Raw genomic sequence first — 27,509 nt, 5'->3', positions numbered from 1 at the left:
GATATTGAATAAAACTTTTAGTTTGCTCATTTTTTAACATTTAATTTTTTATTTGATATGTAGTGCATTTGCATATCTGTGTGCTTGTACCCACACAGATGCATGCTCCAGCATGTGTATAGAGGCCAAGGGACAACATGTAGGAACTGCTTCTCTCTTCTGCCACACAGGACCCAGGAAATGGAGTCCAGTTGTCAGGCGTGTTTTGGCCAAGCCGCCTTCTCCGGGGACTTCCTCCATTTACCTGTACTTTACACAAACAATTCCTGTTTGTCCCAAGCATGCAGCCCACATGGATTTCTTGACTGCATAAGAATGCATCAAAGCCTAACATGAATTATCCAAGAACCATGGTTACTAGCTCTATACCTTTAAAAAAACTTTTTATTTATTTTGACTAGTTGATCTTTTGATTTATCCTTTTGGCACAATAAAGTATACTGAACATTTTTTTGTTGTTTGCATTTTATTTGTTGAGACAGGGTTTCTCTGTCACTTTGGAGCCTGTCCTGGAACTAGCTCCTGTAGACCAGATTGGCCTCAAATTCACACAGAGATCCACCTGCCTCTGCCTCTGCCTCCTGAGTGCTGGAATTAAAGGTGTGCACCACCACTGCTCGGCTCTTGAACTTTTTTTAAGCTAGTAAACAATATACGTTCATACATAAATTAAAATTTTATAGTTTTTGTGTGGTGTATGTTTTGTGTATGTGGGGTGTTGGTCTGTGTGCTTGAGTATGTACATGTGCATTTATGAACGTACTTGTTGGTGTGGGTGCGTATGTGTGCATGGATATGTGGGGGCCAGAGTTCAACATTCAATGCCTTTCCCCAGTAGCAATCCTCTATCATCATCATCATATTCATCATCATCATCATCATCATCATTATTAGACACTAGATTCTTCTTATATAAATGACAAGATAATATAAGCTTCAATTTATGATTATAAACAGGTGTACATTTTAGAATTCAGGACAGCACCTTTTCTTCCTGCTCCTTGAGTTTTCTTACTGGAAGCAACTTAGTTTCCCCTTAAAGAAACAAGATCCTCACTGTGAACGTTCTGAGAACTAATCCTTTAAGTCCTCCGGGATAAAGTCCTGAAGACTCTCAGAAATCAAACAGAAGTTCTGATGCATTTCTCTAACTCTGACCAAAACGTGGCCCTTCCTCAGCATTCTAACTCTGGACGGACACAGGAGTTCCTTCTCTTCCTGAGTTTAAAACGCAGGTGGCATCCTTAGTGTGTGTGCCACTAGACCCTCCAGCCCAGGGCTGACCTACCTGATTCCAGACTCTCAACCTAATCAGACTTCCAAGTCACACACAGGAACAGATATAACAACAGATAAAACAGAAATCTAGACCAAAGTGTGTGTGTGTGGGGGGGTATCCATCCTCCTCCAGGCCCAGGAGGATGCTCTTTCCCTGGGGTGCTACATGAGAGGCATACTTAAGGTTTTGTTTGGGAAGCAGTCCAAAAAGGAGGTGGGCAAGCCTGTGACAGATCCATCAAAATTCTCCCAGGATAAGAACAGAGGGACAGCATGCCTGCACTCGGAATTAATTTAGAGAAGATTTTCTGATCTCTCGGAGACTTTCTTCAGAGAAAGCTGTGTAGAGGGAGTCATTTGATAGCAGCTGCCGGCATACTGTGTCTGCCCATAAACCAGAAGTCTGACAATCACACAGAAGGGTGGGAAGGGACTTGTCATAATTTGGAATTGTAAATAGGAAAACCAAGCACAGAATGAAAAATAAGGGAAAGAGTCCCCAAACAGATGAGTTATTACAGACAAATGGATGATGTTATAAGGATTCTGGGGAGAAAATATCTAAGAATGGATTTTCTTACAGTCAATAAAAATAGTCCAAAGGAGAGAGACTCCCCACAAGTTATCAAGAACATAATTTGTGTAATCTCAAGGGAATGGAAGACACTCACAATTAGTGAGTTAACTGGAAGTGATTGACAGAAGCCCCGTAGAGAAAAGAATTTCTGATGGTGCTTTGTCAAGGACAGATACCTTAGAGAGACCGAAATATTGGTTATCACAGCAAAGGATGGTGTTTGTCAGCCACGCTGCTTATCAATGTCAACAGGATCTCTTTCGCATTGTGCAGTACAAAGGGGAAATGCAAAAGAGAACAGAAGTAGAAAAATCTTGCAGTTGTTAAGGCAAACCAATACCCTCGGCATGTGCTGTTCCTTAAGCCGCCGACAGTACCCGTGCCCTGTGACAGCCTTTGCCAACACATTAAGGGTTACTTTGTCTCCTTGAAACATACAGACTGTGCTGAATGACAAACACTCTCTTGGCAAATGGCAGCGCCAGCGGAGACAGACCCTTTTCATTTCAGCTTCTCTGGATGTCTGGATTTGCTGGGTGTTTAAGTTGCAGAGAAAAATCCTGCAGCTAGCATGCCTTAATGCATCTAATACAGCACACAGGGGTCTCCCAGCTGAGGAGCCATCTGGTCCACCTGAGCCGCTGCTGCTGTGTCGAAGCCCTTCTTCCTGTCATCAGAGGGAGGAGATGGGCACCCCAACCCTGAAGGAGGAATGACAGCAGTCATTTAGCTAATGTATGCAGAAGTCATCTGGGGTGAGGTAGGATAGGAGGAAGGAGAAAACTATCAGGACAGGGGAAGCAATGGGCTCGCTCTGGACCCTGGTGGCCACGCAGAAACAGCAACACAAAGGCGCATGTTGCCTGCAGAGACAGCCCTTGGTTTCTGAAGGACATCCCAAGCAAGGACGTTAAACACAGGCTGTGCTTACTTAGGGCACAGATGCTTGGAGCCTTGAATTTATCCACATCAGCACTTCTCTCTAATCACACAATATAAACAGTACACTTTATAAAACCACCTTATAATTTTAACTATAAAGGGAAGTTCTTTTAGGATGAAAAAAAATTAAGGTAATTGGTTTGTATGTTCTTGCTTGTTTTTAAAACTTTTAATTTTTCTATTGTGGTCATTCTTTAAAGCTCTTCGTGATAAGCCAGTTCCTCCTGGGGTTTCTTTCTGCAGTGTATTCAAGGACCTGCTTTATCTGAGTGGGTGTCCCTCAGGGGCAGTGGCATGTCCTCAGGCTGCAGGAGGCTGTGTTGGGCTCTGTCTCCATTGCTGCGCTGTGGTGAGCTTTAATGTCTGTAAGTGGAAATCAAAAAGGCACCTCTGCTGTTGACCTTCTGCTAGGGTTTGAAATAAATTCAAAATCTTTGAAAGTTCATTCATTTTCCAATGAAATCATAAGATTTGTCACACCCAGAAAAACACGAGCAGCCTCTTCCGCTGAAAGTGCATACTACACTTGGGTTTAGCTGGGAAGCAAACCCAGTCCTCTGGGAGAGCAACCAGGGCTCTTGAGCCATCTCTTCAGTGTTGAACAGGAGATAGACCCTGTCCTTCATTTATAATGGTTCCCATTGTTACAGGCATGAACCTTCAACTAGCAAGCATCCCACTTTATTGTGAGGCAGGGCAATTTCCAGAAGAACTTAAGCCCTTGCTGGACCTGAAAGCGTCCATGTGACCAGCTCAGCATTTTAGAGTCCTTTCTGCAAGGCCTCTGTGGAAGCCTCCTGTTTGAAATCACGGGAATGCTCGCATCAAGGGTAAGATGGGAAGCTTAAAGTAACTCCTTGGCTAAAGGAAATAAGGAAGGAGAGTGATGGCCCCTTCCTCGCCTTGCCTCCTCCAAGAGTTTCCTGTCCAGACAGGCATGGTTCACACGACACTGTCTCATAGAGTGATTTATTCAACTGGGTTTTTAAATAGGAACCATTTAACATAACTTTTAAAAATATAGCCGAAGGTCAATTTTTATTTTGTCCTCCATCTTATTTTGTCTTTCTGTCTCTATAATATTTTTAGAACAAATATTTCCTTGAATATATATATACATATTATATATAAAATGTAATATTAAATGTATTGATTATATATATATACATATATATATATATGTATATATATATAATCAATCAAACTATTTTCAGCCTACCCAAAATGAAGCACAGAGAGCAGGAATAGCTTAAAAGTTAAGACAGTTCACCCCGAAGGCAGCAGTAGTGAACCTGTGACATCAGGAGTGAATTGACTCACAGCAGCAGTGAATGAGCAGTGGGAGCCAGAAGGGTGTGGTGGAATCTCATCTAGCCCCAGGCAGCGGGGGAGGGGGAATCCAAAAGTATTGTTTGGTAATATCAATATCGACAGGAAATCCTGATATTTAATCTCTTACATTTGTTGATGTTAGTCTGGTTTTTTTGAGGAGAGAACCAAGGGAGAGCAGAGGCTGGGATTTCTAGTGGTTTAAATAAGAATGTACCCCCACCCCGACCCCACACAATCTCAGATATTTGAATGCTTAGTCCTTAGCCTGTGCTTCTCTTTGGAGGAGGGGAGCAGTGAGGCATGGCTGGAGGAAATACCTCAGTGGGGGTGAACTTGGACAATAAAAAGCATTGCCTTCTTGCAGTCAGCTCTCTCTGGTCCCTGCTCTCACATTCATTTCCTGCTGCCATGCCCACCACTTGCTGCCATGTGTCCTCGCTACTAGGGACGCCTAGCCCTCTGGAACTGTTTGCCCATAAACATCCATAAGTTGCTTTTGGTGATGGTGTTTTATCCCAGGGACAGACAAAAAAAAATTATAGGATCTGAAAAGACTGTTGTTGAGAAAAAATAAAAATCACCAAGAGTCATTTCCTATCTTTAGGGACAACCACTAACCTTCAGCTACTTTGATAAATTTGCAATCAAATTGGAGGGACAGTGTGGTTTTCCAAAGTCTAGTTTGAAAACCAAAAGGGCATGGCAGGGATGGTAGCCTTCTACTGTACAAGTGTTTCAAGTAATTTCTGAAAACAGAACAACAGACACACACACACAAAAAACTAACCAGCAGACAAACACCAGTTGGACACGGGAGTGGCAACCAACTATAGTGAGCTGGAAGCTACGCAGCCCCAGCAATCCCTCTCACGTAGACTCCTTCCTCCCATTGATTTTTCTTGAATCCTTTCTTTTAAGAGTACATCTTAAAGGAGAGCAATATCATATCACACACCAGTGATCCATACAGATAGTGAAAGACCTGGATAAATCCAGATCCCCCTAGCAGGAAAACAGAGCCAAAAATCTAGCAGGAAGAGAAGAATCAGAAATCTAGGATTAACCAATTTCAGGGTTTCAGGAACTAGCTGAAGGTAAAGGTAGATTGTAATCTTGAGAGTAATCTTGAGAAACAGAGAGATTCCTCCTAGTAATTATCACCCCCTAGTAATTATCATTGGTATAGGAACTAGCTGATTACGACCTTGAGAATGATCTTGAGAGGCAGGGAGTTGCCCCCTTGTAATCATCACTGGAATTTTCAGAGTTTTCTGTGACATCCTCCCTACCCTCCTTTCGGATTACTGGGCTGTGTGGTTTCTTCCTATAAAAACTACTTCTCCCAGTCACTCGAGGTCGAACTCTTCCCCTGCGTGGGTTATGAGTCTCGGCCCCAGTGCACTGGTCCCCGTCTTGTCGTCTTATCATTAAACCTCCTGTGATTGCAGCCAGGACGGTCTCTCGTGAGTTACTGGGGGGGTTCACGTCATCCCGAGGCTCGAGTGAGAGTCTCCCCAAATCGGGGGTCTTTCAATAGGAACTGCATGCAGTAAGTGTCAAAAGTGTACGTAATTTCCCACATCTCTAGCATTAATTTTCATGGCTGACATTCATCGGAGTTCTTGACTTAGATGGCTCAGTTTAAAATAGCTTATACGAGGTCTTCTTTGTGGGTTCTGGATATCCAAACTCAGGTCTTCCTGCCTGTACAGCAGGCACAGCCACATCCCCAGCCCTACAGGATCTTGACACTGCATGCGATTCTTCCTATTCTGTCTCTAGAGAGCTTTCTGAAGCAGAACAAAATCACTTATGTCGTGTGATTATTTACTGGAAGAACCATGAGTAAACAAAACTTCAAATCAAAATGCATTTGGGGAAGACTGAAAGAAGACTCAGTAGTTAAGAGCACTTGCTGCTCTTGCAGAGGACCCGAGTTTTGCTCCAAGCACCTAGGAAGAGGGCAGTTCACAACTGCAAGTAACTATGGCTCCAGAGAATCTAATACCCTCTTCTGGCCATCACAGCTGTGTACAAACATATATCACACACAGTACAGTCAGACGTACGTCTAAAAGAAAATTTGTAAGTACTGTGGTGTGTATGTGTGTGCTCAGGTGTGTGGACATAAGATTGAGTGTGAGGGTGTATGTATATGGCATGGGGGTCAAGGTCAGAGAACAACCTAAGGTGTCAGTCCCTGGGTGTCTTCCAGCTTTTGAAATGGAGTCTGTCATTGGCCTGGAATTTCACCAAGTCAGTCTGCCTCAGTTTCCCATTTTGCCATCGCTGGCACAGTCTATAATGAACAACTTGCCCCACGATAATTATCTATCCCCAAACATCATTTGTTCTAAGGCCCAGAAATCCTGGCGTATGTATGTACGAACATATAATATAATACAATAATACATATATGCTTCAATTACACAATTTAAAAATAATTTGAAGATACAGTAATTAGAAATGGGCACAAAGTTGAGATCCACAGCCGGATCCCTACAGCTAACAGCTAACATTATTTTTATTATGATGCAGCTTCTAATTCACTTGCCAAGTGCTATACTTAATTAAGAAAAAGAACCAAGACTATTTGTAACTTTTAATGGCTATGTATTCACACTTGAACTCAAATTTATTTTGTGAATTATTTTGAAAATGTGGTGGACTGGAGTTCAGTCTCTCTTTCCTGATCTTAGGCAAAATTAGACTTAATCAGAATGGTATCCAATGCGATCCCGAGCAAAATCCTTAGGGTGTCCAGTGCAGCCAAATCCTTAAGACATCAAAGAAATAGAAAAAAAAAATCCTAAAATTCATATGGAAGCACAGAAGATCCCAGATATCCACAGCAGTCATAAGTAAAATAGAATGATGCTGAAAAATTACCTCCCCAGATCTCAGGATATATATATCACAGAGCTAGTGTGATAAAAACAGTTGGTACTAGCACAGAAACAAACATGTAGACTAATGGAGCAAAGCAGAAAACCCAAACCCGAGAACATGCAATTTCATCCATTGCTTATTTGATGATGATGTCAAAAATATACCCAAGAGAAAGAACATCACATGGTTCTGTGTAGCTAACTTTTATTTCTCCTTGGCTCTTTGGAAGACCCTTTACCCAATTCTCAAATTAATATATAGTGGGAGACTTATTCTTTTTTCTGAATACCAGGCCTTAGCTTGGCTTGTTTCTAGCCATCTTTTCTTAAATTATCCCATCTATTTTTTGCCTGTGGGTTTTATCTTTCTCTATTCTTTATATCTTTCTTTATTTCTTACTCAGTGACTTAACTGTGTATCTTGGCAGCTGGACCCTGGTATCCCCTCTCCTTTTTCTTTTCTCACTCCCTGATCTCCTCCCAGATTTTTCCTCCTATTTATTCTCTCTGCCTTTCAGTCCACCTATTGTTTCCACTGCCTAGCTATTGGCCATTCAGCTCTTTATTAGATCAATTAGATGTTTTAGGCAGGCAAAGTAACACAGCTTCACAGAGTTAAACAAATACAACATGAAAGAATGAACACATTTTTGCCTCATTAAACAACTATTCCACATCATAACAAATGTAACACATCTTCAACTAATAGTCCACAACAGTACTGAGAAAACTGGATGTTCATATGGAAAAGAATGAAATTAGACCTGTGCCTATCCTCTGCACAAAACCAACTCCAAATGTATCAAAGCCTCAATGGGACACCAGAAATGCTGAAACTTCTGGAATAAATCATTGGTAGAGCCCTATAGGATGCAGACATAGGAAGGGACTTTCTATGTAGAACTCTACCGCTCAGGCCTTAAGGCCAACGATATTTAGATAACTATCTAGAGTTTCGTGAACCATGAGATGCCTTTTATTTTGTTTAATTCATTTTAAACTTATTTGTTCATTTGTTTGTTTATTTATTTCCATGTGTATGAGGGTGGGCTGTGTGTGCAGTGTGCAGATGTGTATGTGTGGGTGGGTGAGCATGCAAGCATACCTAGGTGCATACATGTGGAGACCACAGGTGCCCTTTTCTATCACTCTCTACCTTATTCCCTCAAGACAGGGTATTTCATCAAACCTGGATCTGGGTTGGAGGCCAGAGACCTGGATGATCCCTTTGTCTCTAACTCACACAGCACTGGGGTGTAGGCAAACGCTCATGCTTGGATTTTTCTGGGGGTTCTGGAATCCAAACTCAGGCTCTCATGCTTGCACCACAAGTGCTCTGATCTATAAATCCATTATTATTATAATAGATCTAATCACTCCATCTGAAACTTGGTGGGGGATTGCTTGTTTGTTTGGAGACAGAGTCTCCTGTTGCCCAGTTTAGACTCAAGCTCAATACATAGCAGAGAATGAAAACCAACTCATGATCCCCTTGTTCCCACCCATGAAGTCCTGAGACTTTAGACTGAAGTCAGTATGCCTGGCTCTGAGGCTGTTTAGAAGGGATCCACTTTCCACTGTTGAACAACAAGTGGAGAAAATCCGGCACATTGTCATCTACCAAAGGGAGGCTGCTAGTTATAAACATAGTGATTTTTTTTCTACTCATAAATCAAATACTCTGGTTGTTTTTTTAAACTGAAGCATGGATTTGAATATAATAGTAAAAGATACTAAAACCAAATTAGTTGTAGCCATGGATGCCCTCTTACAAGAATCCTTATTGTACAACATGCCTACTCAAGTGTGAATAAAGGTTTCATGTATTAGTTAAGTGTTTACTAGTACAATACAATCATTTTGAGTGAGAACATGAAGTAAACATGTCATGCTGACATATTTCTTAAAAGCACGTAATGCATACAGTTAGGAATCTCAATGGTGCCTTTTTCTTTAACAGTCCTTTAGTCTTTTGTGCCGAAAGGGCCTGTGCCATGAAAACATGATCAGGAGTAGCTGCTGGTATTTTAACCAGATTCCCTAGGATAATACAGCAGTGTGGAAAAGATGGCTCAGTGTCCACGAGCACTTGCTGCTCTCGTGGAAGATCTGGGTGTGGCTCCCAGCACCCACGTGACAGCTCAAAACTGTCCATAAGTCCAGTTCTAGGGGATCCAATGATTTCTTCTGGCTTCTGTGGGCACATCTGCACACATATGGTACACATACAGACAGACAAACAAAACAATCATACACATAAAATAGATATAAAAATATTAAAATAATAATAGAACAAATTAGTTTTCAAATATATTAAGTTATTGATGGAAAGCTGAAAATTTGGGACCCAATGATCAAATGGTTTTATTGACTAAATATGCAACAGAAATATTAATACTTATATCATTAAGCTCATATACCTGCTGAGCTTATCATAGAACTGATCCTATTAAGCATTTTTTAAACAATTTCATTATGAAGGTGGATTGTTCTTTTCTTTTTATTTGTTTTATTTATATTAATGTATTCTTGTCTTGTGTATGTGTGCTCCTTGTGTGTAGTGCCCACACAGGCCAGAAGAGGGTATCTGACCCTCTGGAGCTGGAATTACAGGCAGTTGTGAACAACTGAACTCTTCCAGTACTGGGATCTGAACTCAGATTCTCTTCAAGACCAGTAAGCACTCTTAACTAGATTGTTGGAGTAATGTGTAACACCCAAAATATGGTATAGGGTCTGTTCTTGCAACAACGGCTTGGTTAAGGGTACTGACAGACAAAATCAATGGGAAGTACGTGCTTAGCCCCATGGCTCTTGGGATTTTAATGGGCAGGGGCTGAAACTGAGCAGGAGGCTGCCACTGAAATGAAAAGCATTCTTGTGATCAATGAATCAATCAACTTGTAGGCTGCCCCCATCCACCATACCCAAGAGGCACCACGACAAATGCAGTATCAATGCTTAGTGTGTGTACATGTACGTATGTGCATGTACACATGTGTGCACAGGTGCACGCGCCCGTGAGTGCATTGTAGAAGGCCGCAACCACACTCTCCTCCATAGATGGCGCTGCACCGCCAGGTGAGCTAGAAAGCTCACACGTGTTAGTAACTTTCCACTACTCCCAAGGTATCACCTGGGACTGGGAGCAGTTGACCAATCCAAGAATGACACGTCCGAAGCAGGGTCTGTTTCCTATATAAGGGATGGGTTCCATCATATCTGGGTCTCCGCCATGTGGCTTATGCTCTAGCTCCCAAGAGACATAAAGCTTTTCTGCAAAAGGATCCTGTGTCCCGCGTGGTTCTTGCGGGCGAGACGGAAGCGCGGGACAGTGCATGAGTGTGGAAGTGGGAGGACTGCCTTAGGTTTCATTCCTCAGCTGCTGCCCACCTTCTTCCCAGAGACAGGGTCTCTCTCTGGCTTGCAGCTTGCAGACAAGGGCGGGCTGACTTACTGGAGGGCTGCAAAGGTCCCCCATCTCTGCCTCCCCAGCGCCATGCCCTGCTTTCTTATGTGGTTCTGGAGATTAAATAAACTCAACTGCTCAGGCTTGTACGGAAGCAAGCCCTTTACAAGCACAGCCATGCCCCAGCCCACATGCTTCTGTCTGCTTATCTGGGCTTTTTTGGTTCTGTGAACAGGGTTAATAATCACACACCAGCCTGAAATGCTTGCTGAACTTTACTGTCAATGAGAAAAGAAATGCTCTGTGCTCTATTTGCCAGCAAGCAATCACTCTGTAGACCTCCAACATACTGGTGGTTTCAAATACTTATCAGATGCAATATTCTGGTCCTATCTTCTTAGGAACGATGAAGCAAAAATAATTCCCAGTGGACGTGTGAAGATTTATGGACTGCATTTTTGGTCTAGTAAAATGTTTATCTGACTTTAGCCAGCACTCAGGACTGTGAGATGTCTCATAACCGCCCTCATTAACAGCTTCCCTTGCTGACAAATTGGCCAAAAGTCCTGACTCCATAGCAATTTCAGCATGCTGTTGGACAGAGTTGCTGAATGAGCCTGGGAATTTCTTGCTCAGCTCACACGGGTGATCAATGGGAAAAGCTCCCCACCATCTGATAGCCGTTGTTTATGATGTAAGGAGCTTAAATATGTCACAGGGCACCTCTATATTGGCTATTACTAGGAAAGTAGCCATTTCTTGGCTTGTAATTTGCTACAAAATGTACTTCATTTTGTGTTTCCTCAGAGGACATTCCTGGGTGGTGTCCAGTTTCCTTTAAGAAAGTTTTAAGAATCTGCCTGGTTTGTGGCAGAGGTTCAACTAGACATAAGGACTTGGGTAGAAAGACACGATTGGATTAAACAACTCATTTAATCTGTGAAAGTATCCTTTGCATTAGCGTGGATGTGGCCTATCTGTCTCAAACTCAGTGTATGCCAAGTTGATGATGGAGCCTGTACTCAAAGAGAAAACTCCACAGCAGACTGGGGCATATCCTAAGGTAAAATCCTGTGCATTCAAGTTCTCCCGAGAGCCCAGCTCACATAAGCAGTGGCCAGTGGGTGAGATGAAAGCCGTGCTTCTGAGGCTTTCTCTAGTTTTTTCTTTCTTGTAGTTGTGACAGGAACTCGCTTGTGCGGTTTCTTTTTCCTTTTATTGCCATTTTCTCTTAAACAGTACAGAAATCTTTTTTGTAAGTAAAATATTACTTTTGTAAATTTTTATTGTATGTCTACGTGTGTTTTGCTCAAATGTACGTCTATGCACCAAGTGTATGGAGTGCCCACAGAGAGCAAAAGAAGGCAGGATTTCCTGGTGGCTATAGAGGGTTTTAAACCTCCATGTGGGTTCTGAGAATTGAACCCAGGTCCTTTGTGAGAGCAGCCAATGCTCTTAAACCACAAAGCCATTTCTTCAGACCCCTGCTTTACTGTTTGCTTGTAATTATTAATTTGTGCATGCATGTCGAGGCGGGTGGGGCACACACGAGCCATGGAGCTCCCGTGGAGGCCAGAGGACTATTTAGTGCTGTTATGTGTTCTCCTGTCACCTTTCCATGGGCTCCAGTGAAGAAGCTCTGGACCTCAGCCCATCTCACCAGCCCTTACCTTTTTCTTCATTTAACAGAATGTTCTCAAGAGTTCTAGGTCCTTCTTCCTTACAGTGTGATCCAGGACAAGATTGTGACAGTGCAGAATCTCGTCAGGTCAAGTCCAGATTTAGGGGTGTGGGTCTTTTCTTCCAGAAGGTCCCAGTGTCTGGGCCTCACAGGAAAGTCTGTCAAGTGTTGTCTCCTTCCTACCATGCTTTGGACTGAGTTTCCTTTTAGGCATGTATGCTCATATGTGTGCATGTTTGGGTACATTTGTGTGAAGTACGTGTGGAGTCCAGAGAAAACTTTGCCATTGTTCCTCTGACACTGCCCACCTGGTTTACAGAGGCAGAGTTTCTCACTGGTCTCAGCCTTCCAAGTGGGCAAGGCTGGCTGGACAGTGAGCCCCAGGCATCGGCTCATCTCCACCTCCTTGGTACTTGAATCACAAGTGTCAGCCACCACGTAGGTCCCGGGATTAGAACGCACGTTCTCATGTTGGCAAAGCTTTAACTTCAAACGAGGCATCTCTTCAGATCCAGAACTAATTCTTCTGAAACGATTCTTCATCTGATTCCTAACCAACTTGTTTGTTCTTTTTTCCACTTTTTAACTTGAGGACCAGATAGCTTGAGTTATCTCAGTGATATTAATATGTTCCTTTGTATAACCATGGTCAGTTAGAAAAAAATAAACCCTATCCTTTTCCACGGGTGACTTTTTATTGCTGCTGTGGGTGTTTGCTGGCATAGGTCTCTCATCAACGTGTCCAGGGATTTCCAGTGATATACCTCTGCCTTCCTGGCTGTATCCACTGGTATTCTTCGTTTAAATGTCCCTGAGTCAGGACTGTCTTCCAGATGCAGAATAGAGCCAACCAAAGAAAACCCAAGCCAGCAGACCCAAAGGGCCCGACCACTTCCCCTCCACATTTCCTGAACGATTTCGCCATTGGACATATATCCATAGGGCATGCTCCTCAGGGCCACCTTCAAGAAATTCCACACAGAAGTCACTTCAGAATAAAGCAGAATGGGGAATGCAGTGTCCATGTCCCTGTGCAAGGAGACAAAAGTCGCCCAGTGCTATTCAGCCACATAGTGGCCAACGGTGGCAGGGTCCTCCTGTGACCATCTGGAAATGTGTGGACCACTAATCTTCAGCATTAACTGCTTACCAGATCAACCCACTGCAAAGAATTCTCTCCTGTAGAAAATTAGCGTTGGGTAAAAAAGCTTCCTTTCTTAATTGCATTACTCCCAATATGCCTCGAATAAAATGCGACCAATGGGAACTCAAGTTTGAGGGCTTATCATCATGTGGCCTGTGATCGATGGTTTTTGTATTAATTTACCAAAATTCTATAAAGCAGGGCTGTAGAGATGGCGCAATAGTTAAGAGCACATACTGCTCCTGCAGGAGACCTGCGTTCAGCTCCCAAGCACCCACCTCAGGCAGTTTCCAACTGCATGCAACCCCAGCTCCAGCGGACCAGACGTCTACTTCTGACCTCCACCAGTACGCATACACATACAGAGATATAAATACATAGAAATAAATCAGAATTTAAGACTTTTAAAACTCCAAGAAAGTGACACTATCAGTATATTAATCAGGATGACAGCAAACGCACTTCTGACCTCTCAAGGAGGAGCCGACATTACACTGATATAATAAAGTACATGAGAAGAATAATCAGAATGATTTATCCCCATCCGTGTTTTTCTCCCACCCATTTCTCTCAGCATGCCCTCCATTTCCCACAGACTGTCCTGTGACAGGAAAGGAAGCAGCAGAGGAATCAGGCACTTGTCTGGTTTCGGAGGTTTATTGACATAAAGTTGTGCTTTCTTCCAACGTGCACAGCATAGCAGCAAGCTTGAAGCCACCAGCTTGCCAACATCTACATCCTTCATTTCCATCCTAAAGGCCAAATGCCCCACCTCCTCACCCCAGAGGAAGCTTCAAAGCCAGTTGTTTCAGCCTAGTCCCATCGTGGCAGATGTTTCCTGTCACCAACCTCCCTTGGCTCATCTTTCAAGGACCGCCCACTCAGCAGCCAGCTGTGGCAACAGCCCCGCTGTCATCTGTGTCCCCTTCGCGCTCATTCCATTCTTTTGACTTCACCAAGGACCACATCCAAAGGCAAGAAAAACAAACAGCCCTGATAGCTTCCTTCAGAAGGTTTCCAGGGCGATTCCAGCTCCCCCCCTCAGCATTCCCCCCACTTCCAGCCTTTCTGGGAGAGCTCTTTCCCAAGGAGCCAGTTTGACTAAAGACACTGATATCTTGCCCACTTGGCTGATCCAGGTAATCCCCAGATTAAGGAATCATGAAATAATAGCATCTGTGGGCTAGGTTCAGCTGGAAACATCTGGCTGGCTTGGTCCCACTTCAGTTAGCATAAGTACACATCAGTCAATCATTTCTTTATTCCCATAAGAAAATATTCACACACCACATCGTCTGACCCTATGAAATGCAGGATTCCAAGATGGCTAGATAAACGACTTGGATTGCTCTGTGGGAAAATCATGGCTTGACTCTTTTGACTATTGCAAAAGTTAATCTACCTTCTAAGCTGTCTTGGCTTTCTCGAGACAGACAAAACTAAATCTTCCATCGGAAGAATCATGTTCAGGCTCTAAGGAGGTCGCTCCAAGTGCAACCTTTGTGCCTAACTGCTTGCCAAGGTGGAGCCCTAGGAATTTTGTAAAAGACATTTTGGTTAATCTATTTAGGATCCAGAGTTAATTAGCTAATTTAATTTATCAATACTAATTGAATGCAGGAATGTTTTACTTTGAAAGAACTCAGTGCTAACTTAGAGTTTCATGGCCTTAATGAGACGAACTGGACAAGCTTCAAAAATATAATGCATACATAGGGCCGGCGAGCTGGCTTGGTGAATGAAAGGTGCTTGCAACCAAGACGGATGACCTGGGTTTAATTCCTGGAACCCACATGGTAAAGAGAGAGGGAGAGAACCGATTCCCACAAATTGATCTCTGTCTAACACGTTTGCCATGGCCTGTGCACACACACTCATAAATATAAAAAGTTATTTTAAATGACATGCAATCACATAAATAAGCAAGGAAGCTACAGTTACTTCCCAAAGAGACATCGTTGATGACATTGTCCATTTCTGTCTTCTTTGATCCTCACTGTTGACTGACTAATATTACACTCGATTTCTGAAGTCCCAAGTCAGACCCACCACAATGTGTGTCTTCTCCTATAAGGTGTAAGGTTATTTAGATGGAACAAGCTGGGGACGTTGGAAACAACCTGGGGTCCTGAAGTGTCAGACTGAAGAGCAGAATGTAAGACAGAAATTGCTCTAAAAAAAGAAAAAAAATGAAGGCTAATTGCAGACACACCAGATTGTGCCCCACACGACTGGCTAGTTAGCTTAATTATCAAGATCAAAATGCTGTGCTGGCTGGAGCCCTGATATCCTGAGGGATGGCTGGTTCATCTCTAAAGCAGAATTGGCAATAATGGCTTCTGTGTGAATTTCAGTTGTCAATCACAGCTCTATCATGGAAGAGGCTGCTATTCTCCATATCTCTAATCAAAGCCTGCTGTCAACCTGTTAATTGACTGATGAAATAGTCCCATGATATTCTTCCCGACAGGACTGACTTATCCCCAGACAATCCTTCTATGGACATCATTTATCTATCTATCTATCTATCTATCTATCTATCTATCTATCTATCTATCTATCTATCTATCTATCTATCTATCTATCATCTCCCTGTTAATGAAAGAAAAAAATAGGTAACCCACACAATGCATGAAAGTAGCTAACATTTCTTTTCTGACTCCAGTGACTACTTAGGTTGATAAAAAACGTCAGAAGTTGGAGTTGAAGAGATGACTCCGTGGTTATGAGCACTTTCTGCTCTTGCAGAGGACCTGGACTCAGTTTCTACAATCCACATGGAGGCTAGCAGCCCTGTGTAACTTCAGTTCTTGGGGATCTGATGCCATTTTCTGGTCTCCATGGGCACTGTACACATGTGACACACGTGTATACCGTGCTGGCAAATACTCATACACATAAACAAAACTTTTAAAACTTTAGAAGAGATTGTGTTACTTCTAAGTCCAGAGTTTAATTTCAAATACATAGTTTCTTCTAAGACTTGGCTGTATAAATGTTTACACCTAATAGTCTTGACCTGAAACTTTCCTGCAAACATACTTTTATTCAGCATTCATTCTGCAAATATACAAAATGAAAAAACAAAAGCAGTTGACTTTACTGACTGGCACCAACTTCTGATTTTCCTTCCCATCTGTTCACTGGGGACCTTAATGGAGCAGAAGTCACCTGTCCAAAGTAAAATGCAGGTGTCAAAAATGCCTCTGATTAAGAAATGATGGCTGCCTCTTTCCTTGCTGCTTCAGCTAGAAGCTAGGTTCAGGCAAGGAGAATGATCTTTGCTGAATGGTTTCTGAATGAAGGGAGCATCGTGCAGCTGCCTCAGAAGGGAGGAAGAGTTGTTTGTGATTTGCCAGTTGTCAGTCATGCGAGCTTTCTTAGAGAGCCACGAGCCCCTCAGCTCACGCTCTTTTCTCACTTCTGAGCACCAGTCACTGTGTCTGCTAACTTACTCGCACTGCAGGATTTCTGATGAAGGAGGCTCTCAGCATTTCGGTTTATGGATGGAGGAAGACGTCTGCTTGCTCATTTGAGCACTGCACGCTCTCAGCCAAGTGAAAGAAATTTACTGCGTTTCATTTGTCTTTCGGGATTTTATTTATTTACTTATCATCATCATCATCATCATCACTGTGTGTGTGTGTGTGTGTGTGTGTGTGTGTGTGTGTGTGTGAATACACATGTTTTCTCTCTCCACTGCAGGTTCCAAGGCTTAACTCAGGTTAATGGGCTTGTGTGTCAAGTGCTTGTATCTACGAAACCATCTGGCCAGTCCCAGGTCTGATCTAAACTCTATGGAGCTCACATTCAGGAGGTCAGTGAACTGCTTGCTTTTCACCATTGACATCCAAGACTACTCTCCTGGATGGTGCTTTCTGGCAACATGGGACATTAAAAAAGGGGACAGGTCAATGACAGAACAGTGGCCTTTTCAGAGGACTCTTAAGTTATTTTAACCAATAAGAGTGTTTCATAAGGAGCTGGAGAGATGGCTCCATGGTAGAGAACACTTATCCTTATAGGGCATCAGCGTTTGATTCCCAGCACCACATGGTGCCTCACAACCATCTGTAACTCCAGTTCCAGGGGACCAAATACCTCTTCTGACCTCCAAATGCATCAGGCTCATGAACAGCGCACAGACATGTACACAGGCAAAACACTCAACATATAACTTGTTTTTAAATCTAAAAGCATTCCATTCAATAATGAAAGCAGGAAGAGGCAGGCGGACCAGTAGATGATCAACATGACAGCCAAATTTCTGAGTAAAGTGTCAGAAGGGTAGCGATGCATAGAGTACATGCATTTGCTTCCTTGCTCAGTTAGCTAGGAACTCATGTAGTTAAGATGGACCTCAAACCTGTTATGTAGCTGAGACTGACCTTGAACTATTGATATTCCTGCCTAGGACTTCTGAGTCCCAGTATTGCAGGCGTGAGCTATTATGCCTGGTTCATGGACCGTAGTGAAGCACTCAGCTGGTACAGGCTGTGACTGCATCATTAGATGGCTGGAGCCCTTTAGATACAAGGGCAGAGAACGTAGATTTCCTGACCCCAAATGCAGTCTCAAGGGGATTCTCTGGATCCATACCAGGGACATGTCAAGTAGGTTAAGAAACATGTCCAAGAAAAAGAAACCATCAGATGGGGAATCTCAATGAAAATGTAGAGGAATAGCTGCCAAAATTATATCTGGGATTAGCGAGTTCCGTAGCTAGCTTCCTTCTGTTGCTGTAATAACAGGCTCTGAGCACAGGCCGCTTAGGGGAGGGAGAGTTTCTTCCACTTCATGCTTCCCCTTCACAGTCCACTGAGGGAAATCGAGGCAGAAACTCAAGGCAGCAACCTGATGCCATAATTGGTGAAGGAACCCTGTGTGCAGCGTCACCTGGAGGCTCATGCTTAGCTAGCTTTTAGCATGGCCCAGAACAATCTTCTCAGGGAATGGTGCCACCCACAGTGAGCTGGGCCCTCCTATTTGAATCAACATTCAAGCGAGATAAATCTCTCACAGACATCCCTTCCATGCCAACCCGATCTGGCCTGACCTCAGTCCCTCAATGGAGATTCCTTTCTCTGACGACTCTGGGCTGTGTCAAGTTGACAGTTAAAGTGCTCAGGACACCACGCACTGCACACTGAACAAGGGCCACTCACATCCATGCAGGATCTAGCCACGTGAGTCTGCAGTACTAAAATCTTAGAATCTTGATGCTTTCATTTGCCGCTGGAGCTTTCTTCCTTTCTTCTTCCACAAGAAGCCCCACTTGCCCCTGTCCTTATCTTATCTCCCATATTGGATTTCTCCAAAAAGATGCTGCAGCCTCTGAATCCATGGGTTGCTTAGACATGACTGGTCTTATTTCATGACCAGTCTTATTCATTTCTTATAACATTAAGAAGCCAGGGCCCATTTTTGTCTTTTATTTTGGAATCTAAGAGCAAGCCAATGAAGCCACTGGGTGCCTTTGCATAGCATCAAGTTTTCTATGTCTGGAAAATTATACAGCTGTCTCTTCACTAATGGAGGGTTATGAGCAAAGGCTCTTAAGAAATCTGACTAACGAACTAGGAAGAATCTTTATAAATGTTTAACCTTTATTAATAATTCCTTTTTAAATGTAAGCCTATAGGAAAGGCCTTCATATCTCTTTACTTTGGCCTTAAATATCTTATGTAAAGAAAATTATAAACTAATATTACTTCAGGAGAAACTCTTTAATATGAGTTCAGAGAAAAGTTACTTTGCCCTTTTGATTTAGTAGATGGGTTGCTTGGGGGGCTGGGTGGGAATAAGAATCTCTTCTTTAAAAATGAATTAAATAAAATGATCATAGAGTATCAAAAGTTGCCAGACATGGTGGTATACACTTTTAAACCCGACACTCTGGAGGAGTTATGAATTTGGGGCCAGTCTGGTCTACAAAGGGAGTTCCAGGTCAGCAAGGGCTGCAGAGCGAGACCCTGTCTCAAAACAAAATCAATTGCATGTTATAGAAAACAAAACACACCATGAACCACCCAGCATGTGGAAAGGGGAGAAGGTCTGAGCACATGGTTACAGAGATTTCTGTCCTAAACATAGGCTCAAATTGTACAGTATCAGGTATTTTGTATTTTGTTATGGAACCTTCTTACAATCATTCATTATGTATTTTATCTAAACTACCTGTATTAAAATGCATTAACCCATTAACTTGATAAATTGCAAAATCCCAGTGATATTAATCTCATTGTGAGTCATATGCAGTGGCTAGTCAGCATAAAACAAGGGAAATTTTCCTTAGCCATGTCTTCCAGAATTATATAATCCTGAAGTGGAAAAAAATTAAATCAGGATACTATTTGGATGGATGAATCCTTCCAAGTCAAAGCTATTAACTAGATCATACCTTCCATTTCAAGTGTACTGATGGCATGCCAAAAGATTAAAATACCTTACTTATTATGCTAATGTAATTTGCATTAGTGGGCCCAGATAATATACTAATATTTTATATCCCACAACAAAAGGACTAAAATCACAATATTTTTTATTAATCTCTCAACTTGATTTTCTGAGGGTTAAATTGCATAACCTGAAACACAGAAACTTAATGAAGAGCCCAGTCAGACATAATGAAATAAAATTGGTGTTAACTGGATTGAAACACGGGTGCCCTGGTTCTGCCACCAACTTGTGTGATATTAGGAAAGCCAATTAACCTCCCCCAATCCCGCTTTTTCACAGCTGGAACACTGCTGCAGAGCTCCGCTTTATCTTCTGTCACGGGACAAACTGTACATCAAGAGCCTCAAAGGAGATGGGATAAACTCTTAAACTGCAAAGATAGCCATGTTCCAGAAAAGACAAGAGTTCAAACCCCAGCCCCAGGGCACATGCTTGTGGAAGTCTGGCATTTTCTAGGTGACCAAACTGTTTGCCATAGTAGCAGAAAGCAGTGCCCACACGCAAGCCCTCACAGCCAGTTTCTCACCGATGACGGGGGCAGATCCTTCAGAAGGTATTTTGCAAGAAGCACTGAGTCTGTGAGCTTAGGTGGGGTAAAGGCAGCTAGCTGCTTCCCCTGGTTCTTCTCTACTGTGACGTGTGGTGATGATGGCCAACTTGAGTGGACTTGGGGTCACCTAAGAAACAGACAGATCTCTGGGCGTGTCTATGAGGGGGTTTCTAGACAAAGTCAACTGACATAGGCAGACTCAATCCCATATATGGATGATACAATTCATGGGCTGTGCTCTCAGACTGAGTAAAAAGGAGAAAGCAAGCCAAGTCCCCAAATTCTCTGTCTCCACTTCCTGAGTGTGGACACAACGTGACCCATTGCCTCATACTCCACCATCTTGACTTCTCTGCCATCTTGACTCTTCCGTCACCATAGCTGTTCCTTCTAAGTGTGAGTCAAAATATATCTCTTCAACTCACACACACACATGCACGTGCACACACATGCACGCACACACACACACACACACACACACACACACATCCTTTCTTGGTTAGGTCTAATTGATAAATCTCAGAGTTCTACTTATCTTTCCCCAGATAGAATGTCAAGTTTAATTTCATATTCTTAAATGTACACTAAATCAACCACTTCCTGCCTTAACACACCACAGGTTAGCAAGGGGAGGAACTACAACTGCCTTACCCTCCTCCTCACCCCTTACTATGGAAGAGATGCCTGATGGCTCCCAGGTTCTCTGTTAAGTCAAAGACACCACAAGAAAGGAAGAATCTGTCACCTCTTGAGACATCCAAGTCTCCTGAAAGAAGAATGGCACCAAGAAGGGTAAAAGATGCTGAAACCCATGGCTGAAGTCTCCAAGACAAAGTCTGTCTGAATGATTTCACTCCCACTATGTCCATCTTTGAATACTTGAAACCAGGGTCCTGGTCATTGTTTACTACTTTTCCCCATGCTGGGTTTTAAGTTTTATTACAGCACGAACTTTGATTTTGTTCAGTTATTAGCTCTTAATTTCTAGAACCAATGCTTGCCCCGTCAAAGACTTTCAGGATGTGCTTGTTGAATGAGTGATGGGATGAATGAATGAAATTCCATCTCTAATAAGTTCGCTGAGGTTTTTTGTTTGTTTGTTGTTTTGTTTTGAGATAGGAATTCTTTATGTAGCCCTGGCTGTCCTGCTTTGTAGACCAGGTGGTGGTGGCACACACCTTTAATCTCAGCAATTGGAAAGCAGAGGCAGGCAGAGCTCTGTGAGTTCTAGGTCAGCTTGGTCTACAGAGTGAGCTCCAAGACAGTCAAAGCAGAAACACACAAAGAAACACTGTCTCGACAAAAGCAAAAAAACCAACCAAACAAACAAACAATAAAGTCCACTGACTTTTAACAATCCAATTCTTCTATTAAATAAAGCTAGAAAAGCTATTCTCCCCCCACACACACACCCTGTGGCCATCATCTTAACAAGATTCAGGGGACAGAATCTTATCTTCATTTTTTTTTTTTATTGGTGGGGAAAGCATTGTTGAGACAGGGTCTCACACAGCCCAGGCTAGCCTTGAACTCACTGTGCCAAGTGGTATTTGAACATCCTCTCTTCCTGTTGCCCATACCCAACCATGGGATTACAAGTGTATGCCTCAATGTTTGGCTCATAAATGTTCTTGATTGTCCTAAAAGTCTCTCACAGGTCAATGACACATTTTCTTTCCTTTAACTAGCTTGTTGAATTTTCAGAAAATAAAAAACAACATTTACTTTTAAGGAAACACAATCTGCATGTTTCTAATCTGCTCACCCTGCAGGGCTCTTTCTGTCCTAGAGTAACCTGTGATCATAAGTCTAACAAAGACAACCAATGTGCCACATTTCTAGTACATACAATGTAAATAAAATCTAACAGCCTCAGATAAGTTTAACATTCCAAGCACTGAGGAAGTTCAACAGTTTGATTAGTGGCGGGGGCAGGTAGGCACAGAGTCACCTCCTGTGAAACCACACTGGGGAGGTGGTGGCAAGGGCACCAGGGATTCAAATTCGGCATCAGCCATGTAGAGAATTCAAGATCAGCCTAGGTTATAGGCAACACTGTCTCAAAGCAAACACATAAACAAACCAACAAAAAGCAAACATAAAAACTCAAATAAACCCAAGAAAGTAGATACTCAATGGCTACCACTAAGTTTAAGAAATTCAGGAAAATGTACCTTCAAGATAAATGTGGAAAAATTTTGTGATTGTCTAAGGATCTGTTCGTAAGTAAACAGTGAGTTGGGAAAGAGAATCATCTGTTGGAAGTGTGTGCAGGAGGATCTTCTCTGATTTGGACTCCGCTGCGAATCAATATGTGATAAGTAATTCTAGTTTCCAAGACAGCTGTGAGAAGGAAGTGTGTCAACCAGAACATGTCTCTTAGTGTCTGGACATCGGTGTGGTTTGATGAACGTTCCTTCCCGGCTCACCCACCACAGGCCCACAGACTCGCATGTTCGAAGATTCAATCTCCAGTTGCTGATAGTGCTTAGGGAGGTTATAAAAGTTTCAAGGAGGTCTAGAGGATGGAAGTCAGTGTCTAAGGAGCAGAATGGGGTTTATGTTCTAGCTCCATTTCCTGTCTGGTCCCTCCTTCTTGATCTACAGAGATGTGATAGCTCATACCCCTGAAGCCACATCTCCCTGCTTTTAGGAGCTACACCCTTGAATCATGGGCTGACATAAATCCTGCTTTCTGTCATATACTTCATCACAGCCACAAGGGGAGTGAGTAATACAGATCCAGTCAAACACTGGTCCGCTCTGATTTGTGCATGTCTGCCTCCATAGTTCCATAAATAAGAGTGGCTGCAGTTAGCAGGCTTGCCCAGATGAACCGAGGCAAATTCTCTGCTCAGAAACAATGGGAACGTGTCCTAGGTCATTTTGAAAGCACACACTGATGCTGCATGTTTCTGTTCTGTGCTAGAATCTGTTTGAAGTACAGAATTACCTTAACTTTTTTCCTTCTTGGGACTATGCAAATAAGAACAGTGATGTGTTATCTATGCATCGTGTGTTTATGTTTGCGGGTGCAGGTACACATGTGCACATGAGCCCATGAGTGCAGAAACCAGTGCTTGATGTCCTAGAGATCCTCCTGCCTCTACTTCCCTGACACTTGGGAATACTGGTGTGCTTGTATGTGGGTGCTGAACACCGAACCCAACAGTCTTACGCTTGCAGGCTTGGCAAGCAATTTGCCAACTAAGCCATCTCCCCACCCCCACCATAGCCTGTAATGATGGTTCAGGTATCAGTGATTCAATAATACAGATCAAAGGCTTATATCTGAAATGCTCTGTTGTATTATGGGCACTATTTCACTCAGAGATCTTCCTGATGATTGCCTGTAAATAAATCCTCAATCTTGACATTTCCCAACTGAAACTTATTCTTAGAAAAAGTCACAAAGGACACTTAAATCTTTGAGCCATGATCCAATTTGTAAGCCCTTGTCTAAAGATACCGACACAGTGCTAGGGGTTTTAAGAAACTCACTTTGAACTGCTCTTCATAGTATCTAAGAAGAGGAAACCAGCCTGCATTATAATCTCGTGGGATCTGGAAAATCCCCAGGAAAACACAACATTCTGCAATGATTCGCCATTTGCGCCCCTTGTATGTAATTTTTTTTTAACTGTGACTCTTTGAAATGAGTCACCATGAGCTCATTACTTATTATCTACTTTTTAAAAATTACTTTCATTTATTTATAAGCATATATATGGGATGGGATATGGAAGGAGAATCCATGTGCTGTGGTACACATGTGAAGTCAGAGGACAATTTCTGGGAGTCAGTTCTTCCTTCAAACTGGATGAGCAGACTTGACCCCTGGAGCCCCATGGGGGAAGAGAAGAACCAACTCCTGTAAGTAGTCATTACTTCTGTGACCTGTGTAAGTGTTCCCTATTATGAGTGCCAACTCCAATGTTGGGAGAAAAGTACAGTTTAAAGCTAGAAGCGCCAAATATGGGATTATCTAGCTTTGTCTCAAATAATGCACCATGGTCAACAATGCAGAAGTTCCAAGCACACAGCAGTTTGCAGTCTGTGGGAACTTCCCAATAGTGGTAGAGTTCACAAAATCCCCTACTCACAATGATTTAAAGATAGAAAAAATGAACAGAGGCCTCCTCAGAGAATACCTACTTTCACATTGACTTCAGGAGATGATGAATCAATAAACCATCTCCTTGTATTTCCTTATGGATTTGAGAAAGTAGCTAACTTTCTCTGGTTTTACCCGACACGTCTTATGGTTATGAGCTTCTCCAATCATGTTACTCCTCCACTGTAGGTTGATAACCAGAAATGAAATGTGATGCAATTTAAAATGGAACAAAACCAAACTTCTAAAATATCCTGCAGATATACCCTATATTGGCTCTTACATGCCAATGAATGTTGTGCCTCTAACACTTTAGAATTTGAAATCTCTATCTCTACTTCTTAACATATCACCGAGATCAACTCTGAAGTAGAAACATCAGGTGTGCATGCACTGGTTGGTTCCAAAAGGCATACGTTAGCACAACACATAATTAGCTCTAAAATTCTGACTGTAAGGAAGGGCATAATTAACTAGCTAAATAATCTTTCTTGCAAGGGGCATAAGCCAGCACTTAAATTAGGGCACAGGAGACAAGCACATTTAATGTGATATCATCATATGGCTAGTCCATTATATGCCTAGGTCTGAGAAGCACTGCATAGCATCTAGAATTACTAGTGGAAAGTAAAAGCTTTCCTAGAAGTTTCACCAGCTATCTCAACTAGGATGAGGGACCACTCCCACCATGTCTGTTAGTGCCACATGTGGATGGCAAACCATGGTACGGGGAGCTACAAATTGGAATCTGTGTCTGGTCTGATTAGTGTAACATGTGGGTCAGATGGTGGGCGCCATGCTGTACCATGAGGGCCTGCTATTGGGGGTTTCTGTCCTCCCGCCAGGTCCCACAGCCGAAAAGCCCCAAAGAAAACCACACAGAGAGGTTTATATTAGGTTATAAACTGATTGGCCCATTAGCTCAGTCTCCCAGTTAGCTCCTATAGCTTATATTAACCCATTATTCTTATGTATGTTATCCATGTGGCTCAGTACCTTTTTCAGCGGGGCAGGTCACATCCTGCTTCTTCGGTGATCTGGGCAGGAGTCCGAGGAATGGGCTTCCTCCTTCCCAGAATTCTCCTGTTCTCATTACCCCGCCTCTACTTTCTGTCTGGTTGACCTACCTATATTGTAAACTCTGATTCTTTGAGGCAGGAGGTCAGGCTACAGAGAGAGGATTTGAGTGTTGTCTGTGGACATAACTCTTGCAGCTTGCTTGCTGGCAGGGACCTTGAAATGCCATAGGGCTGTGGCAATAAACATGGCTCAGGCCGGTACCTCAGCCGTGAGGCTGAAATCTCAAAAAGCTAAGAAATGGGCTGGATCCAGCCGTCAAAGACACAGCTTTAATCCTACCCATATTGCTTAGTAAATTAAAGACTCATGTGGTCAGAAAAGGAGAGAGATACACAGTAAAGATTGATTCAAAGATGAAAAAAATGTCTAAAAGGTTTACTGTGTGTTTAAAAATATATACAGGCTTTAAAAAAGGTTAAAATCCTTAAAATAAAAAAGGAAGGAAGAGAGTAGTTGGGTGTGGTGGTACACACCTTTAATCCCAACACTTGGGAGACAGAGGTAGACTGACCTCTGTGACTTCAAGGTGTGGTAGCACACACCTTTAATTCCAATGCCTGGGAGGCAGAGGCAGACAGATCTGTGTGAGTTCAAGGTATGGTAGCACACACCTTTAATCCCAAAGCTTGGGAGGCAGAGGTAGATAGACCTCTGTGAATTCAAGGTGTGGTGGTGGACACTTTTAATCCCACCGCTTGGGAGGCAGAGACAAGTGGATCTCTATGAGAAAAAGGATAGCCTGGTCTACACAGGGAGTTCCAGGACAAAGATACACAGAGAACCTGTCTCAAAGAGTAAAAGTAAAACTAGAAATAGAGGTTAAAATAAAGCCACATAAAGATGGAAAATATACAGAGAATCTTGATACTGTATGTTATTATACTCTCTTTGAATTGTTTGAATGCTGAGAAAGGAGCAACAGCTGCTAAAAGGTATTTGCTTATAAATGCTGCTGAATTAATCCAAGATAGGTATTTTGAAAATATCTTCACTTCACTGTCATCTTACCCGTGGTGAGTTTTATGTCTTCCTCTTTCTTCTGTATCAAGATGATCCTTTGTTTCTCTGTTTTCTCCGTCCTGGTGTTACACGGAGCTGTTTCTATCCTGACATCTTCTAAGCTTTCCTTTGAACTAGATTCCATACATGCATCTCAGAAAGCTGAAGAGATTATCCTGAGATGTGCTATCAGAGATGCCTACAAACAGCACGTAACACAAAGTGGGCCCCATAATGACCTTTTTAGTTATTGATCAAAAGCAATTATGAGATCTTGGACTTAGAAGATGAAAGGCTTTGTAAGAAAGTCAGAACTGTTTTTTAATATAAAACATTGTTATGCAGAACTAGCTATAACATGCATTGATTAAAAGACATTCAAATTAGCTCTTGAGAGAAGTTCCTCTGAATAGAGGGTTGTGTTTCTAAAGGTTGTACTTTTATTACAGTGTGGTGGGGGCATACACACAGATATTTGTGTGCCTCAAGAGCTCAGAAGAATGTATCAGATACACCCTGGAACTAGAGTTACAGGGCCTTAGGGGTTGCCAGATGCAAGTGCCAGGAACTGGTCCTGGGTTCTTTGTAAGAGCAGCAAGCAAATTTAAGATTGTCTTTTCAGGTCAAGTTGATCATGAGGCTCCTTTCCTCTGTGCGACATAAGAGTTGCATGCAAAGTCACATTGCTCTTTTTAACATGGGTATGGCTCCATCTTCCTCCACAGCACCTGCTCTCAGCTTTCTCATCCTCCCCCTTGCATCTCTTTTCCACTCTGTTGAGTGGCATCGACGGAACAAACACTCCTTATTTTTGGGAGACTCATTTTTTAATTTTAATTATGTATATTTGTGCGGGTATGTATGTGCCCATGAGTGCAAGTGCCATAGTGGCCACAAGGGGGAATTAGATCCCGTAAAGCTGAAGTTACAGGTGGTTGTAAGTTACATGTTAATGAATTGCAGAAACCAAAGTCAGATCTTGTAGAAACGCTGCATACGTTTTTAACCACTGAGCCTTCTCTCCAGGCATGCTATCCTCATTTAAAATTGTGAAAT

At 42.5% G+C, this 27,509-nt stretch overlaps 1 protein-coding gene across 18 annotated transcripts in view; it reads right to left on the bottom strand.

Annotated features, from left to right (window-relative positions):
• Positions 1-27,509, bottom strand: part of Rbms3 (RNA binding motif single stranded interacting protein 3) — a 796,347-nt gene that overhangs the window by 60,442 nt on the left and 708,396 nt on the right. The gene's annotated exons all lie outside the window — the stretch shown is intronic.

This window comes from Myodes glareolus, chromosome 4, assembly GCF_982192425.1.
Source record: "Myodes glareolus chromosome 4, mMyoGla1.1, whole genome shotgun sequence".
Taxonomy (NCBI): domain Eukaryota; kingdom Metazoa; phylum Chordata; class Mammalia; order Rodentia; family Cricetidae; genus Myodes; species Myodes glareolus.
Note: the sequence above shows the minus strand (reverse complement) of the source record. Positions and strands in the feature narration are given on the sequence as shown.